Here is a 12,023-nt window from a genome sequence, read left to right on the forward strand (position 1 = left end):
TTCCAGTAGGCCGTGCCTATGCTGCTTGGTGGTGTGATGTTAAGCGCACCGTGCAGGTAGGCAGGATGTAGCGGGGAGATTGTTATGTTTGGAGCTAAGAGGAGAGAGGAACAGGAGCCAAAAACATACAAACAAAGAAAAAAGAATGCTAGGGGAGCTTGCTGTTGGAATGGAGAGATGAGAGACTATGAAATGGGGAAAAACAAAAAGGGGAAGAGGAAGAAAAAAGGAGAAAAGAAAAGAATGAATAATGAATAAATAAAAATCAGAAAGGTTAAAGAACAGCAAAGTTCCCAGGGATCCCACCGGTGTGGCTATGAGGTCTGGGGATGTTGTTCTCAGGTGTTGCAGTACAGCCTGCCTAGAAGGTGTAGTGGTATACAACGCCAGGTATTCAGGGAATAGAAAGAGGAGGAAGATATAGAGAGACAAGAAACTGAGTAATGAAGAAAGACAAAATGGGAAAAAGAGGGAAAAGAAAACAAAACAAATAAAAAAAAAAGAACAAGAAAAGCCCCCCAAAAAACAGAAAAAAAGAAAAAAAAAAAACAAGAAAAGAAATGCCTTCAGGGATCCCTCTGCACGTCTGTGCAAGCCAAGGGGTTAGTTTCCAAGCCACACAGCACCACCTGGCCAGAACAGGCTCCCAACTCAAGAAAAGTAAAAGAAAACAAACAAACAATTCAAAACAAACAAACGAACAAAAGCCCCAGGATCCCACCAGCACGGCAGGCCAGACCGGGAAACAGCTCCCCACTCAAATGGAGCTCCGCAGCCCCTCAGGAAGAAGCAAAGATGGCACATGGAGCCAGGTATTTGAGTGAAAGGAGGGGGCGGTGGTGAGAGCTAAGGAAGAAATCAAAAGAAACGGAAAGAAAACAACACCAGCAGCCAACAAATGGCACTCAGAGAGCCAGCCCATTCGTGTGGGTGGAATCCAAGCAGCCGGTGCTTCCTGGACAAGAGATTGTGGCCGCGGGAAGCAGAGGAGGCCTAGTGGGGGTGAAGAAGGGTGGGGGGTGGGAAAGCGTATATCGCAAATTACCGGTTGTTTTGTCTCCCGCTGGAAGTTCCGTGAAGCTGCTACTCGTACCCCCGTTTGCTGGTCTCTGATAGGAGTCCAAGATGGCGGATCTGCGCTGCGTTACCTGATAGGGGACCTGTGCATGAATCTCTCCTTACTCTCCATCCTCTGTCAGTTTTCTCACTCTATTTGGTGCTTGGCTGAGTTCTTTATCTCTTCATTTGATGTTTTAGGGTTTCAGGATTGTTGTTTTCTCTGTTCGGCTTAGTTTTTCGGATCTTTGCTGTGGAGGGACGGCGTGGTGCTTCTACCTAGAGCGCCATTTTGCCGGAAGTCCTACTTGAGTAGTTTAGAATTGATGAGTGGATTTATCTTCGGAGGCAGTAATTCTAAGAGCAAGAACTGGCTGTCTTTCTGCCAAAGTGGATGTGTGAACTATGGAGTTCTCAGGTATAATTCAAATAATGAATCAAACCAGTCCTCAGAGCATGTAACTGAAAGCATCACACAGGTTACCAATCTTGGTCCCTTAAGCAGAGAACTACCACAGTATTTCTTGATCGCATTGAATTTGGTTGCTTAATACAGTGTTTTCTGGGATGTTCTGTGGATTCTGTATTTAGAAAGTGGCTCTTCTTGTATTCTGAAATAATTATCTTCATCTTAAATTGCTTTGTGCTTTGTTTCCCGTTTTGTGCTTAACACTTAAGGTACCATAATTCTGTGTTGAAAAATTGTCTCTTAGGAAGCCACCCACTGTTTGCTGTCTTGTGACTTTAAAGGGAGATGCTTTTCTTTAAGATGATGCTGGAGGTGGCTGCTGTAATACTAAGCATAAATGAATGTTGTTGTTAGTTGCCATTGAGTTGATTCCAACTCATGGTGATGCCAAGTGTGCAGAGTAGAACTGTACTCCTTAGGGTTTTCAAGGCTGAGTCCTTTCAGAAGCAGATTGCCAGGCTTTATTTACAAGGCACCTCTGGGTGGGTTTGCACTGCCAACCTTTCAGTTAATAGTCCAGAACTTAACCATCTGCACCACCCAGGGACTTGGAAACATAAATTAATAAATAATATCAATTAAAGAAGAAGTTTGTTTTGAGATCTAGGAAAAGATTCTCTAAGGTAGGCTGTTCTTGGTAAATTACCAATCCTCTTAGAGTCTCCCCTTTCTGTGGGTAATTTTTTTTGCTGCCAGTTGGCAGCAAATTTACTTAGGAGAGTGTATGGCACCTCAGGGCTTTTACTTGTTTGAAATGAAAAAATTTCTCTTTTTAATGGCAGACAGTGGCACTTTTCTAGTTTAACCTTTTCATTAATAATGGGGTATACGTTTGCCCACTTGTATTTTCTACTCTCAGGTTTATTGGGAAGCTACTATTACATTGGAGCCCTGGTGGCTCAGTAGGTAAGAGCTACGGCTGCTAACCAAAAGGTCAGCAGTTCGAATCCACCAGCCACTCCTTGGAAACCCTACGGGGCAGTTCTGCTTTTTCCTGTAGGGCCACTATAAGTTGGAATCGACTCGACGGCAGCGGGTTTGGTTTTCTGGTTTTTTACTGTTACACTGACAGCTTGTGCTGCCACCAGGCGGGGACCTGTGTAACTGTTTGAAACGGAAGCAACAGGCATGTGCCGCAAATTATTGTTTTTACAGGATATCATATGAGTTGTTGCACCCTGGAGGTGTGATCGTGCAAAACATTTCTCTTTTGGCTTTTGTACAGCGAGATAGGTCTTGTGTAAGTATATTTCCAGGTTTCTGTGCGTTATTTGGAAGTTGCGTTTCTCGCGATGATTCCATGCTCACACGAATACTGCATTTTCTGGCGCCATGCATTGTATGCACCTGTCAGGGGATCTAGAAGGCAGTGCAGAGTCCAGAGGGACATATATGTCCCACTAACCCTGCCTCTGAGTCCAGAGGGACATATGTGTCACACGTAATTTTACCTACAAAGTCCAGAGTGACATACGTGCCCCACATAATCCTATTCCCCGAGTCCAGAAGGACAAAATCCATATTTCATAACAAAATTTCAGATATGCTCCTTGATTCAGCACACCTTCCATTAATGAAAACACATGGTGTCAAAAAAATTAATTTGTTCATGAAAGGGATAATTTAATACTTTAGAATAGTGCTTCAGAACAGGTGACATTTTTCAAGGAGAAGAAAGGAATCAGTGAGCTGGGTTACACTTTCTATAATATATAAAGGGAAAATGAGAACTGGACACAGATAAAACATTTGCACTTATTAAGAAAATAGTAATGTGTCTCAATGGATGTATTAAGTCATTGCAGTCAGCATTTGCCCCTCAAATCACAAGGAGGCAGCATAGCCTTATGGGATGGGGGAGGGAGGAAGTAGGTATTAGAAGCTCCTATTCTTCATGCTTCCTGTGCTTTCTTATCCAGATGGCCCTCTGGAACTGGGAAGGTCACAGGAAGTCATCCAGTTCCTCTGCTTCCTGGTAGAGTTGCCCCTTAACCGTATAAAACAATATCCATCATGTTAAGAATAACCAGAGTCTGAGTCCAAGACTTTTGATGTTGACCATCTCTTGTGCCTGGAAGCCTGCAGAGCAGGCTGTCCTCCTCTCGCTCATCTCTAATAAGAGTATATCATCAAGCCTAGCCAGATTTGCCTTTTTAATAATTAGTCTTTGATTACAACTCCCTAACTAGTGATTATTGACCTGCCAAACCTAACACTGTCTTTGAACCATAGTTTTTTGCTTATGGAGGCAGAAAACACTTCTCATCGGAGGTGGTTTCTTTTGTTTGTGGGGGAAGAGGAACAAAATGAGGTAAAACCCCCAAATCATCCTATGAGTAAATTACTTCTGTCATAGAAATTAGGGTGCAACTTCAAATCTTAACTATAATTCTAACTAGTCACATAGTGTCGTTCAAATCACTTCACTTCTCTGGGCTTCAGTTTCCCCATTTGGTAAATGAATATGCATGTAAGGGGGATGAGATTCTAGTGGCAAGTTGTGGGGACATGTCAGAAATAGCAAATTGGGAATCGATCTTAGCTGAATATGTTGAAGCACATGAATGTAAGACATACCTAGGTTCTATTTTCACTTCTATGAGTGATTCTTTCTGGGTCCTGGGACATTTATTCATCCTCTGCATTCGTTTATTTATTGGTTAATTCATTCACTCATTCATTCAATAAATATTTGAGTGTCTACTATGTGTCAGGTACTGTTGTCGGTTCTGAAGATATAAGAGTGTACCAAAAGGAGGGTTCCTGTTCTCAGAGAACCTATATTCTAGTGGGAGAGATGGACAATCAATACATAGGCAAATAAGTAAACAAGGTAATTGCAGACTTTGAAAAGTGGTAACAAAAATTAAAAGAACGGTAGAATAGAAGGTAACTGGGGCAGTCACTTTTAGATAGATGCCGGTAGTGATACCTGAGCTGAGACTGACAAATGAAATGTCACCAGCCTCAGCATCTAAGCCTGCCAAAGTGAAGACATATTCTTAGTAATCTGTAGGTACAAAAATGGCACATCTAGACTGTTTCCCATGCACAGAACACTTTGTTGACAAAATGCCCTTAGGCAAAATGCCACAGCTGTAGCTTTCCATAGCATCTTCCAGTAGGGTTGGTCCTGGTCATTACCAACCACTCCCTCATTTGGTGAGGGAGGACGCAGGAGTCCTCTGACTCTGTGGTGCATACAGTAGCTGTCAGCAGTACTGCTTGGAACCAGGCTGCAGGCAAAGAACAAACACAACTTAGTCACAGCTGAGTGCTTCCTCCAGCCCTGCCCATGCCAGCCAGGAAGCTTACTGAGCCCATTTGTCACTTCTGGGACAGCTGACTCACAGAGAGCCGGAGCAACTGTTTTCACTTGGGAGGGGTGGGAGACAGAAGGCGTGGATTAAAAGCAGGTAGAACTGGTGGCTGCCTGTGTGATGTGATTGGAATTTTTCTCAACTGACCTGTCCTCAATGGCTGAACTTAGCTTAGCATTCAATCTGCTGTGTTTTATGTATGTATGTATCTATGTATATGTATATATAGGTATGTGAATGTATGTATACATATGTGTATATGTATATATGTGTATATATATGCATATATATAATGAATGTATAGATAATAAAACATTTGACATTTTTACAGTCTTCACATATACAGTTCAGTGACATTAATTACATTCATCATATTGTTCAACCATCACCATTCCACTGGGTTTTGAACTTTTTTGTTCTTCAGGTCTCCTATTTAATGTGAATTTTTTTTTGGGAGGGGGCACTCTTTACATATTACAGTTTAACATCTTAAAAGGAACTCACAAAAAATTCTAAAAATGATGAGTCAGGTTATGGGGTCATACCCTGAATCTTGTTTTATCTAGCCAACTGCCCCACCTCCAAAATGACAAATTCATACCTTCTCTTAGAGCCTGCCTCCTAGTCTTCTAGCCTTCTCTCTGAGTTCCTCCCATTACACTGCTCTGCAGCCTCCTGGAGATCTCTCTTTCCATAAGAAGTTCATGGTCTACATCTGATGAAAAGTGTACTATGCACAGGTAATTGTGTCTCAAGGTAAAGAGCATCATTTTGTCAGCCATTATTCACCATTCAGCTTTAGAATAAAACATTACTGTGGTAGGCTGAAAAACGACCCATCAAAGATATTAAGTCCCATTCCCTGAAACATGTAAATGTTAGATTTAGAAAGAGGTCTTTGCAGATGTGATTGAGTTAAAGATCTTGGGGTGGAGAGATTATCCTGGATTATCTGGGTGGGCCCTAAATGCAACCATGTGTCTCTCTCTAAGAAGGGAGTAGAGGGAGATTACATACACACACACATACACACACACACACAAAAAGTGAAGGTTCTGGCCTTGAAGATTGGAGTAATGTGACCACAAACCAAGGAATGCTGGCAGCCACTAGCAGCTGGAAGAAGCAAGGAACAGATTCTCCACTGGAGCCTCCACAGGGAGCACGGTCCTGTTGACACTGTCATTTTCTTTTTCCTCCTAAGGATTTTCTTTTCTTTTATTTATTTACTTATTGTGCTTTAGATGAAGGTTTACAGAGCAAATTAGTTTCTCATTTAACAATTAATACACATTATTTTGTGATGTTGGTCGCCAACTGTGACATATCAACCCTCTCTCCTTCTCGACCTTGGGTTCCCCATTTCCATTTGTCTAGCTTTCCTGTCCCCTTCTGCCTTTTCTGTCCTTGCTCCTGAGCTGGTGTGCTCATTTAGTCTCATATATGTGGTTGAGCTACATATATTATTGCTTGTTTTACAGGCCTGTCTAATCTTTGGCTGAAGGGTGACCCTCAGGAGTGACCTTAGTACTGAGTTAAAACGGTGTCTGGGGGCCATACTCTCAAGGTTTCTCCACTCTCCGTCAGACCAGTAAGTCTGTTCTTTTTTTGTGTTGACACCTTCATTTTGACCCATTGATACTGATTTCACATTTCTGGCATCCAGAACTGTGAGAGAATACATTTCTGTTTTTTTAAGGCACCAGTTTTGTGGTAATTTATTACAGCAGCCACAGGAACCTAATACAATTATCAATGCAATGAAAGCCAGTCATGTACCCCTGCCTGCTTGCAGCTCCCTCAGAGGGAACAAGTACCTTGAATTTTGTGTTTATCATTCCCTGGATTTCATTATACTTTTATTACATCTGTACGTATCCATAAATAACATTATATATAGTATCATACTGTAGGTATTTCTGCATATTTCTTTTTTGTTCAACATATTTTATAGATTATGTATGTTGATATTTGTAGGTATAATTCATTTTCACTGTTGCGTAGTATCCCACTACATACATACATATGTATGTATCTATATCTATCTGTGTATGTGTGTGTATATATGTATATGGGGCCCTGGTGGTGCAGTGGTTAAGCGTTTGGCCACTGATCAAAAAGTCGGCTGTTCGAATCCACCAGCCGCTCCTTGGAAACCCTATGGGACAGTTCTACTTTGTCCTGTAGGGTTGCTATGAGTTGGAATCGACTCGACGGCAACAGGTTTGTTTGTTTTTTTTCCTTCTATATGTATATATGCGTGTGTGTATGTATGTATGTGTATATGTATGTATATATAGCAATTTTTAGATTAATTCTCTTGCTAATAGACATTTGGGTTGTTTCTAATTCTTCAGTTTTTCAAACAGTACTGCAGTGAACATTTTGGTACCTATCGCCTTTTGTTCATGTGCAGGAGGTTTTCTAGGATATTTATCTGAGAAGAGAATTGCTAGGCCAAAGGTTGTGTGCATCCTTGACTTTGCTAGATAATACCAATTGCTCATAAAAGTACTGATTTACACTTGGTGGGTTGGATTTTGACAGGAGGATATTTCGGTAAGAGGAAGGATATGTGCCAAGGTGTAAAGGTGGGCAGGGAGTGGTAAGTAGTCAGTTCTCTTTGACAAAGCAGTGCTTCTCATTGGAGACATGAGAGCAAATCTGAATTGCTTGGGGGAAATTTTTTGGAATCTTTCGTCTTCTTTGCCCACACTCTCCTCATTCTGGCATGTCTTTTCAAGGAACTGATATGACTGAGAACCAGTAGACTGGGTGCCTGAGAAGGAGCAGAGGGAGAAGAGGCAGGAAGGTGGGGCTGGGAAGAACACTGGGAGACTGGAATGCCAGGCTAGGAGAATGCATGGGAATCAGTCTCTGAGCAGAATCTGAGCACCTGCCCCTCTCCAGGTGTCCAGAACCATCAATGGGTTTCAGCACTCTTAGGCTAAGAGATTTGGAATAAAGGTTTGCCTGTTTGACTGTAGGTATCAAGTTTCGGCCTCTGATGGCCCTGGTCTCAAGTCTCCTAACCTTGCTCATTGAGAGAGTCACTATATAATTCAGTAAGTTGTTGCCCCACATGGGTCTCTAGATATAGTGAAGATGCTGAAGAGTTGGCTTAGGGGTGACATTTTTATATTTTAATTACAATTAGCAGCCTCGAAAACTCCAGAGAGAAAAATATAGTATTTCCAATGTATTTACAGAACATAACATTTATCCAAGTAAAACATACGTATTCGCATGGAAAAATACATACGTCAAAATAATGTATAGTACAAAACACATATATTTTGATTTTAAAATGGTGTCAAGTGTTTGTGTACATTGATAAGGTTTAGATGAAGATACAAAATAATGTAAAGGGTTGGTCTTTTACGTTTATGGCTTTTTCTCCCTATAAAAGTACAGGTGACCCCCCCTCCTTTTTTGCAAAGTTTTGCTCTATTAATTTTGTTGTTGTCGTTGTTAGTTGCCATTGAGTTGGCTTCTACTCATGGCAACCTTATGTATAACAGAATGAAACATTTTCCAGTCCTTTGCCATCTTCATCATCATTGGTGTGTTTGAGTCCATTGTTTCGGCTATTATTAATCATGTATATAATTATAAATGTTTGACCTGGAAGATTCCGTAGACATACCTCGTCTAGTTCAGCTCTTTCAGTGTGCAGGGAAGAGACATGCCTATAGAGGGAAGAGGTCCGCTGGAGTAAGTGCTCTTTCCGCCATGCCACTCCTTTGCATTGGCAGTGAGATCAGATTGCCTTATTCTGCTGGAAAATGTTGGCTAACTCTTGATGAATCTATTTTAATTTCATATTTGGGATTTAGCCAAATACTGATTTTAGCATAGAGGTTGACCATATTTAACAAATATTCAAATTTTTAATAGTTTCTCATAATTATATGAAGGTGTAAATGATTGCTTTTGGTGGGAGGAAGTCTGTTATAAAAGAATGCTTATACAGCTGTGAAAATAAAAACTTTCTGAATTACTCCCTTTATGTTATCTCCCTTTATGTCTGCTGGAAGTATACAGAAGACTTTGTAGTAAATACTGTGTAATAAAGAAGTTGTTTTTTTTTAACTACAACATGTCCTATATCCACAAATCATGCCATCATCTCAGATGTAGTGGGGGTGTGGTAGGTTGGGAGAATAGTCCAGAAGGTTCTCAACATCTGAGATAGTTGTTGGAAGAAAAGGCCCATTTCTTTCGGGTTGGCGCTAAACTTGCCAGAGATTCAGGCTGAACTAGAAGGAGCTTCAGGGTCTGAAGTTTTAGGGTCTACACCACAAACAGCAACAGCAAAAAAGCAAAAAGAAAAAATCACCCACAGTTCTATACTCTGACACATTAATTGACTTCAGTTTCTCTGTTCACTTTTAGTCCTTGAATTTATACCATCATTTCCTGTATCTCTACATATGGCATCGTTACAGTGCTGTAGTCTGGTGTTTTCTTCATTCAACATAATGTTGTGAATGCTTTTTTTTTTAAGGGCTGTTTTGGTTGCAAGAAACATTCACTCAGTGAAGTTAAATTCCCTCAGAAAAAAGTTCGTGTGTGTATGTGTGTGTAACTCTTACAAAATTTTACAGAAATCCAAGAAAGAGGAACCTACGATAGCTGGGCTCCGAAGGAATGGAGCTAGGATATGGAAAGCCACCGCTACTGAAGCCGCTCTGTCCAGAGCCTTGTCTGGGGTTTCAGCTTGTCTCTACATTTCTGCTCTGTGCTTTTGTAACTTCAGTAGCTCATAGCCAATAACGACCACCCCAAACTTCATGACCTTATAGTTCCAGAGTTTTTCCATTATTCTGTCTCTATGTTTCTCGAAGTCAAATCCTCATTTGATTGGCCCAATTTATCTTTTACAGTCAAGCCACACAAATCAGAGGTTTTTTTCAGCCTGTAATTGGCTGTCCCTGGCTCAGGTGGACACAGCCTAGTCCAACTGAGTGTAGCTGTGGAGGTGGAGTCACATGCTCTAGACACTAGCTCTCCAGGGCAGCAAGGCCATGGGCATCAGTGAGTGTGGCTGGGCAGGCACCAACTCCTGTGTGGCTGTGGAGTCTTCAGAGCTTCACATTTTAATGAATGCATGACATTACATCAAGTGGCTGCTCCGTAGTGCATGATCCCATTTTTCTGCTGTTAGATAGTTTACTTTAGCTCTTTCTAGTTTGGGGGCTACAAATAAAACTACGATGAATACTTCTGTGTATACATCTTCCCTTTCATCTGGATTATATAAAATAATCTATATAGAGATTACAGTTTGTGAGCATGTTCAGGATATAAAACGTAATTGGCTTTTCTTTCTTTGTTTGAAGTGTCTATTTGCTGGAGATTTATAATTAGGTAGTTATGGGTGAGTAATAGGATGGAATATCTGGACTTTGCTTTAAAATACTTGGGGAACAAAATTGGGGGTGAGGTGATAGTTGAAGCAAGATTGGTGAAATGTTGATGACTGTTAGAGCTGATGATGAGTAGGTGGGGATGTAGTATACTATTGTCTCTACTTAGCTGTTTACTTCTGGCTTCCCTTCTCCACTTCTGGCTTCCCTTCTCCTCCTCCCCATTCTGGCTTCTTTGCTGGTTTTTCCTGTTTCCTCTAGATACGTGGTACCCACACACTGCTGTCTGGATTCCCAAACACTTTTCTAAGGCTTAGTCACTCCTGAAAAGCTGTCTGCTTCATAGGTTCTTTTTCCTTCCATCCAACTCTCTGCCCATTCAGTAGTTCGTTCACATTAAAAAATTAAGTCTCTGTACAGGTGCTACACTTTCACTGTTTGATATGTTAGCTATTAGAGGAAAGTGATTATATTTCTGTAGTGTGTTGGCTTGTGTGTTGCTATGATGCTGGAGGCTATGTCACTGGTATTTTCAAATACCAGCAAGGTCACCCAAGGTAGACAGGTTTCAGTGAGGCTTTCAGACTAAGACAGATTAGGAAGAAAGACCTGGTGATCTACTTCTAAAAAATCAGCCAATGAAAACCTTATGGATCACAACAGAATATTGTCTGGTATAGACGTGTCATCAGTAAAGAGTAATCGCTAGAAAAGGACATCGTTATTGATAAACTAGAGGGCCGGTGAAAATGAGGGAAACCCTCAGTGAGATGGATTGTTACAATAGCCACAACAGTGGACTCAAACATACTAACGATCATGAAGATGGCGCAGGACCAGGCGATGTTTCGTTCGGTTGTATGTGAGGTCACCATGAGTCAGAGCCGACTCGATGGCAACTAACAACAAACAGCAATATTAACTTCTTTTTTACCACAGGATGGGTGACAGATAGCCAGTCTAACATTCTTAGGAATAACTGTACTTTAGGAAAGTGCCCTCTGTCTTGTGTGGTAGGTAGGAGTGAGGGTCTTCTTAAATACGTACTTCCTCCTTACTGCCTTTTTGCCCAAAGGTTTTAAGTCTTTTGGAATTTTGAATTGGAAGCTACATTTTGAGGTTGTATTTATTTAGTTAAATGAAAATTGTACAAATTAAGATCTTTGAAATTTTTATAACTTTTAACATAAAGCATTAAAGAGTCTCAAGTGCACAAGGAAATTAATATTTTACATTCATGTTAAAGAAAAAGGCAAAAAGCTAATCAAGAGGCTTGATTTCCTATTCATCTGCTAAAACATTTGTATATTGTAAATTCTGTGTGGGTTAAGTGGAACTGCAGGGTGATAATTCTGAGGTCTTTGTGATTTTAATCGTCACCCAAGGTGGCTCCTGGCTCCCTGAAGTTGGAGCCCCCAGAGGTGTGACTGTCCAACACTGTGGCCACCTTGGAAGGCTGAGATTAGCTGGAGCTCCCATGGCACCCTCTGTGTTCCCTAGCTGTGCACTCAGAACGTTGGATTGTAGTTGCATCTTTACTTGTCTGTCTCCCTCACCCAACTGTGAGCTTCTGGGAGGACAGAGATTCATTTTCAATGCCTGGAATGTAGTTGAACTTTAGTAAATACCAGTTGAATGAAGGACACACACACAAAAATGATTTTCTTAAAAAAAAAAATCCCCGTATTTCCCCTTCATAGATGGTCTTCTTTAACATGAACCCCAAGATGGTCCCATTCTTCAGCCTGACTCCAATGACCTTCTGCTGAGAAAGAGAAAGCTTCAAGGAAACTGCCTGTGGGAAGCTCA

General features: G+C 41.1%; 1 long non-coding RNA gene across 1 annotated transcript in view; it reads left to right on the forward strand.

The window, feature by feature from the left end:
• Positions 1 to 11,981, forward strand: part of LOC111820086 (uncharacterized) — a 28,042-nt gene extending 16,061 nt beyond the window's left edge. Inside the window, exon 5 of the long non-coding RNA XR_002823609.1 lies at positions 11,915 to 11,981. This is a non-coding gene — a long non-coding RNA (uncharacterized LOC111820086). The remainder of the gene's footprint in view (positions 1 to 11,914) is intronic.
• The last annotated feature ends 42 nt before the right edge of the window (positions 11,982 to 12,023 follow it).

Source organism: Trichechus manatus, unplaced genomic scaffold, assembly GCF_000243295.1.
Source record: "Trichechus manatus latirostris isolate Lorelei unplaced genomic scaffold, TriManLat1.0 scaffold00026, whole genome shotgun sequence".
NCBI lineage: Eukaryota > Metazoa > Chordata > Mammalia > Sirenia > Trichechidae > Trichechus > Trichechus manatus.